At 42.4% G+C, this 7,397-nt stretch overlaps 1 long non-coding RNA gene across 1 annotated transcript; it reads right to left on the bottom strand.

Moving 5' to 3' along the window:
• Positions 1 to 574: 574 nt before the first annotated feature.
• Positions 575 to 2,877, bottom strand: LOC117810972. The gene is made up of 2 exons (XR_004630895.1): positions 2,775 to 2,877; positions 575 to 748 (listed from the first exon to the last, which is right to left on the bottom strand). It is a non-coding gene; the product is annotated as an uncharacterized LOC117810972 (long non-coding RNA).
• Positions 2,878 to 7,397: the final 4,520 nt, after the last annotated feature.

The raw sequence follows: 7,397 nt of genomic DNA on the forward strand, positions 1-7,397 counted from the left end.
AGTCAGAATGTGGTAGATTATAGATCTGGCTTCTGACCTTGGTCAGTTCTAGAGTTTCGCTATATTTAACTTCCCAACCAGCTTGAACACAAAGCTGGACCACTTTGTGTTCAAACAAGGATTTAAAGCAAGTTTCAGCCTTATCCAAGCTTCACTGAGCTGCATCGAGATGTAAGAGGAGAAGGGGAGATGATCTTTGAAAGTAAGTGCACAGACTGTTGCCTTTTCAGCCATGGGACTTTCTCAGAACTCTCCATTGTACCAGAACAGGCATGCACTGCACTAGTAGCTCTAGTGAAAGAGCTTTATTCTGCTATACTGATTCTTAGGTAAGATTTAAAGAGCTCAAATATTGTACTGCATGCATCCTTTCCATCTATAGATGCATTAGGAAGTGTACCACTCCATGTAGCCGAGAACCATAGCAAGAAAGCAAAATGAAACTGAAATGCAATTGTAAAGGAGAGTGCCCAGAACCCCAGTTACTTACTGGTATTTTTGTGATATGTGTCGATCAGATGGTTCTTTAAGCTATAGTGTCAGAACCAAGAGAATGACTTCAACTGCGTAAACCTACTTGGGACTTGAGTTTATTCGACGTGCTGTTGGAGAGTGGAGTGGAGATCAAAAACATTTTTGCATGTGCATGAAGATCAGGCAAGAGGTTCACTAGCTGTGGAGCTAGCTGAAAATGATGGGACTGGTATGGGATGTGGATCGTATTGTCTGGGACCAAATGTCTGAATTTCTGAGAAGAGAAACAAGAGTAAGAAGTAAGAAGTAAGCGATGGTGTTAAGTTAACTGGGTATGTGAGTTGCTCTGAGAATGAACTGATGGTGGGCTGAGATTAATAAGAGTCTTTTGAAAGGATGTATGTGCATGGAGATTTTGTGCAGCCTGTGAACACAGGGATGTAGAGAAATCTGTGATAGCTTGAGAAAAGTCAGACACAGAGGGAGCAGGCAAAGGGGTTTGATACGACCTCTCCACCAGGGAGAGCCGATGATGCCAGTAGAGGCTGTGGGAGTAGTTGAGGCCTGGTGACGTCACATCTGATGTCGCTGGCGTTAGTAGGCGCGGGTGAGGAAGCAGGAAGCGCTGGAAGTTTTATTGTTGATGCTGTTGCGTTTGCAGAGGAGTACAGACAGAACAATCTTGCCTTTTTGTCATAGCTGTGGAAGATAATGCCTTTCAAGTTGAGGAACCGTTGCAAGCGCACTGCTGAATCTCCTGACCGTGGTCTGACTGCCCGTATCCAAGTGAAGGATACCTGGTTTTGAAAAGTTTGGTGTATAGATCCTCATCAGTCCTATGTCTCTCTGGATTTTAATGGAATTCAAACAATTAGTACAATTGTCAATGTTTAGACTTAGACTTAATTGTCCCCTTGGGGAAATTCTTTTCCACAGTACCTTTCTGCATCTCTACAGACATAGACAAACACAAGCACATACACATACACTGTAAGCTCAACAAAGTATCCACAAAGACATCAAAACTCAGACAGTCATCTCATTCAGCGAGGCCTTTTGTTCAGGCTCTCTATGACAGCAGGAATCAGGCTCCTGCCAAGGCGTGCCCTTCTGCACCTCAGTGCTCTGTACCTGCGTCCTGGGAGGAGTGGGATGAGGTGGGTGTTTGGTGGATGTCTGATGTCCTGTTCTATTGAGGTTGCGATGAGTCTGATGGCCCTGTTGCTAAAGTCTGTGAGGTTTGATGTGGGGAGACAGACAATTTTAGAAGCTGTGGTGGTTATGCGTGTGAGTTTGGCCTTGTTTTTTTTACAGATAATATGTTGTAGAAGCAGGTGGAACAGTACAGGAGGATGGATTGAGTCATGTTTTGGTATAGCAGCAGAAAGAGAAGGGGGGAGACATAGAGTCCTTTTAATTTACGAATGGCTGACAGTCTTTGATGGTTCCTTTTTTGAATGTCACTGGTGTGCTGGTTATACAACTTACTTACGACCATAGACACAGAAGTAAGTTAGTATTTGACCTGCCGACTTTTAGTGTGACTTCACTAGAACATGGCCTCTGTGAGAATATGATTTATTCCTTGAAGATTGAATTAGATGAACTTGATGATTTCAAAGAATTTTGGATTTACTGAAAAAAAATCATCACATCTCTTTGATGTTTTAGGTTAGAATACTATGTTCTGGCTTGTGCTAAAGGTGCTTTTTTTGTCTCAATAGTAGAAAGTGCTCAACAGACATTAACTCAGAAATTATCTGCACGATAAAATCTTGAATGTTTGTGGCAAGGACAACATCTGTACTGCAGGATTTGATCAGATTGAACTCTGCAGGAAGGAATTTGTGGAGTGTGGCAAGGTGGAGGGGGGAAACTAAAGGTTTGACATAAAATAATGAAGAAACAAAAATCTAATTGACCCGACAACGCCACCTGGGGAATTTCACTCAAGGAAATAAATAAACACCTTAAGTAAAAAGGCAACACGGGTTCAACAACTGAATCGAGACAAATTAAATCACAGGCAAAACAGTCAAGTAGGGAAAATGTTCAATACAGGCAAAACAGCAGCCGATAAAGGTCTGAAATACAAAAAATAATTCAATACATATTAAAACTTTTTTTTATAACCATTTATTAAATATGCAATCAACCCTCAAGTTGCCTGACTTACCAGTTAACTGGCTTCACTATTACAATGACAAATGGGGACAGCTACCCAGACTTTATTTAATTTCAAGTAAATGCAAAATTACTTAAAACAATGTGGGAATAATTATTTTGAATGTTTAACCTACCTCAGTGCAAGGAGCATGTGGCAACCAGCAGGCAGACAAGACAAAGAGGCACCCATGTTGCCACAGGTGCTTTATATCTGGTTCAGCTAATTAAGGGGCTGGACCTGGGGAGGAGTTGACTTACTTTCAAGAGGCTGCATTCAAGGCCAATGATTAAAACCAAGACTAGATGCACTGCTCCCACAACAGGAGCATTCTCCACATTTCAATGTGAAGTGTTAGTGAAATAAACAAATTGAAACATTTGGTTTACCTTGACAATGTCACTAGTTTTGGAAAAACAAATGACAGCAGCTTTTTAAACTACAGACTACAGAAGGAAACACATAGGCTTTCTTTGCTTTTAAGTCAGCTGGGCTGCCTTGTTGTAACCTACCTTGATCAATTGTATCTTGCAGATCACAGAGATTCGTTTTGTTCCTTGGCTTTTGTTTACTGTTTTGGAAATAAGTCTCTTCAGGGCTCCATATCGGCTGTAAATCAAGAGAAAAAAGAAACAGATAACTCTGTTACCACCATTAAGAGCCATTTGTGCATAAGTGGGATAAAGACTTCAAGTAAGCTTTAGAGATTTTAAATAGCCTCACAGAAGCTCCAGTTCTTACAACTGCCAAAACAAAACTGCCTTAATTTTGAACACATTTATAAAGGCACAATGAACTCTTTAAGTCAAGTTAGGTATCTTCATACAAAAGAAAACCTGCCAGAACAGCTATGTTGGATGCAGCAGGATGTCAGTGGTTGGTCATCATAAGTCAAAAGCATTGCTCTAAAATACACAAGATTGATGTTGATCCACTGCCACATTGTCTTCATTTCAACAACTCTTGGCCCAGTTAGAGGCATCTGTCAGATGTCTGAAATTAGGATACACAGTCACCGCTGCAGAGGTGTTGATCTCATGGGTTTATCCAAACATGTTGTACCTAGAGCCTATTGCAACGCCTCTTTTCTGAGCACCCAGCAACTGCCCAAGATGACAGTAGAAAAAGACATACAAGGCAGGGGGAATAATGTGTCATGACATTATTCTAAAGAGTGCTGATTGTGCCAACAAGGGAAAACATCCTGATATGTCTTTGTTGCATGGAGAGTGGGATGTGTTTACTGTCTAAGATTCAACATTGTTTAGAGGGAAGAAGCCCCCAATCAAACCATTCTGCCTGAAATGATCACAACAAGAGTTCAAACAGACTGTCCTTACATGATTAATCAAACACCCCCTGATTTGTCAATACCTGTGGCCTGAAGAGAGTGATGGCGAACTGGTCCTGATGAAGGTACTTGTAAGTTATCCAAGGTATATTAAGAGGGAGAAAATGGCATGTGAATGCCATGACAATATTGTTACACTACACAATCAGAGTTGATCGGATGGGCTACATTATTGTTTTTGTGTTGCTTTGTTCTGTACTTTTATTTCATTCACTCACTTATGGTAGAGGCTGCTACAGTGAGGGACCGTCAGTGTTAGCTAATCTCATTCATACACATTCACACACCTCTGAACAACAAAAGGAGCAATTCGGGGTTTAGTGCCTTGCTCAAGGACACTTCGGAGCTGGGATCAAACCTCCAACCTTTCGACTGATAGGTGACCGACTCTACCCACTGAGCCACAGCCGCCCCCAGTGGGGAGTCATAAAGGCCAAGGCTGTCTTTTCTGTTTGTAGTATTGTTTAGAGTCTGACTGTAGACAGAAGAAGTGAGAGGGGAATTGGAGCTGAGAGACATCTGAAGCGGTTGGTTCGCTGTATTTGCATGCAGACGAGTCAGGTTGGCTTTTGCCGAATACACTGATGTGTTGTGAATTTTGGTTTTTATTGCATCTCAGTTAAACATTCAGGGTTCCCACTCTTTTCCAGAGATCATTTTCCAGGACATTTCCAGGACATTTTCATTGATGATCAAGCTGGTATGACCGTCTAAATTTAGTTCATAATTTAGTTCCTAAATAGTCTAATATGTTCATCTCAGTGGAAGTCTACATTGCAAGACATGTAGTCTATGACTATCAATGAAATCATCTCTTACATACTTAAAAATGATGGCAAATTGATAATAGAATAATGCAACCACAGATGTACAGCACTTCACTTTATTAGTGCAACCAAGTAACAATGATGGGCAACTCTCATCTCAGCTTTCTCTTTTCTCCAAAAATATAAAATGAACAAAGAAAAAAAGAAAAGAGCCAGCAAAGGACTCTGGAAGCTGCCTTACTAAAATAAATAAATAATAATAATGATCAGAGGATCAGTGCTTTAATGACCTAAATAGAACTGAATGACAAAAATGGCAACAAATGTTTCTCAACTCAACTCAGACTCAGACTTAATCCTGATATTCATCCTGCTAAGTGGTCGATATAAAACAAAACAAATGTCATGTTTTTTATTTGAGTTAAACTCTTCCTGCATGGCGATGTCTATTATGATCAGTGATGTCAGCGATACAGCGTGGAGTTTCTGTGTCGCTCTGTTTGTTCCCTTTGTTTTCACTATCAGGAGTTTGCACTCCTAATAGCTAGACCAGGGGTTCTCGAACTCTTTGGAGCCAGGGACCCCTTACAGGTGAGAAAATAATCCCAGGACCCCCTCATAATTGTAACACAGATTAAACACATTAGTGATGTGTCATGATCAAAAGCTGCGGCTCTGAGAGTCGATGCTTTATAGTGAATCAGAAGAGCCGGCTCACATCCAGAGAGAGCCGGCTCCCAGTTAGTTCCTTTCCCTGCTTAGCTCTCACAGTGCTCAGCCCCAGCTCTGCTCACAGCAGAACTTTGTTTTGATTGGTCAGCATGGCGGCCATGTGGCCAATCACATGTGAGGATATAGGATACAGGTGATGGAGGGGAGGCTGTGTATCGTGGCTTCATCTGTTCCTTCTGAGAGGGTTAGGGTTAGGGTTCTTCTCAAAGACCGGGCAAATACTCACTGAGAGGAGAAACCGGATCTGACCATCCAAGCTGAGGCATCTGATTTTACTCAATATCAACCTGAGGACATTAATAATGTTTGCTTGAGTTGGTTCTGGTTCCGTTCTGGTTCCATTCTGGTTCAAGTCTGGTTCGGTTCTGGTATGGTTCTGGTACGGTTCTGGTTCAGTTCTGGTACGGTTCTGGTTCGGTTCTGTTATGGTTCTGGTATGGTTCTGGTATGGTTCTCGTTTGGTTTGGTTCCGGTTCGGTTCCGGTTCGGTTCTGGTTCAGTTCTGGTACGGTTCTAGTTCGGGTCTGGTTTGGTTCTGGTTCGGTTCTGGTACGGTTCTGGTACGGTTCGGTTCTGGTTCAGTTCCGGTTCGGTTCTGGTTCAGTTCTGGTACGGTTCTGGTTCGGGTCTGGTTTGGTTCTGGTTTGGTTCTGGTTCAAGTCTGGTTCGGTTCTGGTACGGTTCTGGTACGGTTCGGTTGGGTTCTGGTTCCGTTCCGGTTCGGTTCTGGTTCAGTTCTGGTTCAGTTCTGGTAAAGTTCTGTTTCGGTTCGGTTCGGTTCTGGTTCGGTTCTGGTTCAGTTCTGGTATGGTTCTGGTTCGGTTCTGGTTCGGTTCTGGTTCGGTTCTGGTTCGGTTCTGGTTCGGTTCTGGTTGAGTTTGATTCTGGTTCTGTATGCTTAAGTTTAGTTCTGGTTCTAACCCTAATCACAACCCTAACTCTAAACCTAACCCTAATCCTAACCCTAACCCTCCTAACCCTAACCCTAACCCTAATCCTAACCCTAACCCTAAACCTAACTCTAATCCTAATCCTAATCCTAACCCTGACCCTAACCCTAATCCTAACCCTAATCCCAACCCTAACCCTAACCCTAATTCTAACCCTAACCCTAACCCTAACCCTAATCACAACCCTAACCCTAACCCTAATCACAACCCTAACCCTAACCCTAATCACAACCCTAATCCTAATCCTAATCCTAACCCTAACCCTAATCCTAACCCTAACCCTAAACCTAACTCTAATCCTAATCCTAATCCTAACCCTGACCCTAACCCTAATCCTAACCCTAATCCCAACCCTAACCCTAACCCTAATTCTAACCCTAACCCTAACCCTAACCCTAACCCTAATCACAACCCTAACCCTAACCCTAATCACAACCCTAACCCTAACCCTAATCCTAACCCTAATCCCTAACCCTAACCCTAACCCTAATCCTAACCCTAACCCTAATCCTAATCCTAACCCTAACCCTATCCTAATCCTAACCCTAATCCTAACCCTAACCCTAACCCTAATCCTAACCCTAACCCTAACCCTAATCCTAATCCTAACCCTAACCCTAATCACAACCCTAATCCTAATCCTAATCCTAACCCTAACCCTAATCCTAATCCTAACCCTAACCCTAATCACAACCCTAACCTTAACCCTAATCCTAACCCTCACCCTAATCCTAATCCTAACCCTAACCCTAATCCTAATCCTAACCCTAACCCTAATCACAACCCTAACCCTAATCCTAATCCTAACCCTAACCCTAACCCTAATCCTAACCCTAATCACAACCCTAACCCTAATCCTAACCTTAACCCTAACCCCGACCCTAATCACAACCCTAACCTTAACCCTAATCCTAACCCTAATCCTAATCCTAATCCTAACCCTAACCCTAATCCTAACC

This window comes from Notolabrus celidotus, chromosome 3 (assembly GCF_009762535.1).
Source record: "Notolabrus celidotus isolate fNotCel1 chromosome 3, fNotCel1.pri, whole genome shotgun sequence".
NCBI lineage: Eukaryota > Metazoa > Chordata > Actinopteri > Labriformes > Labridae > Notolabrus > Notolabrus celidotus.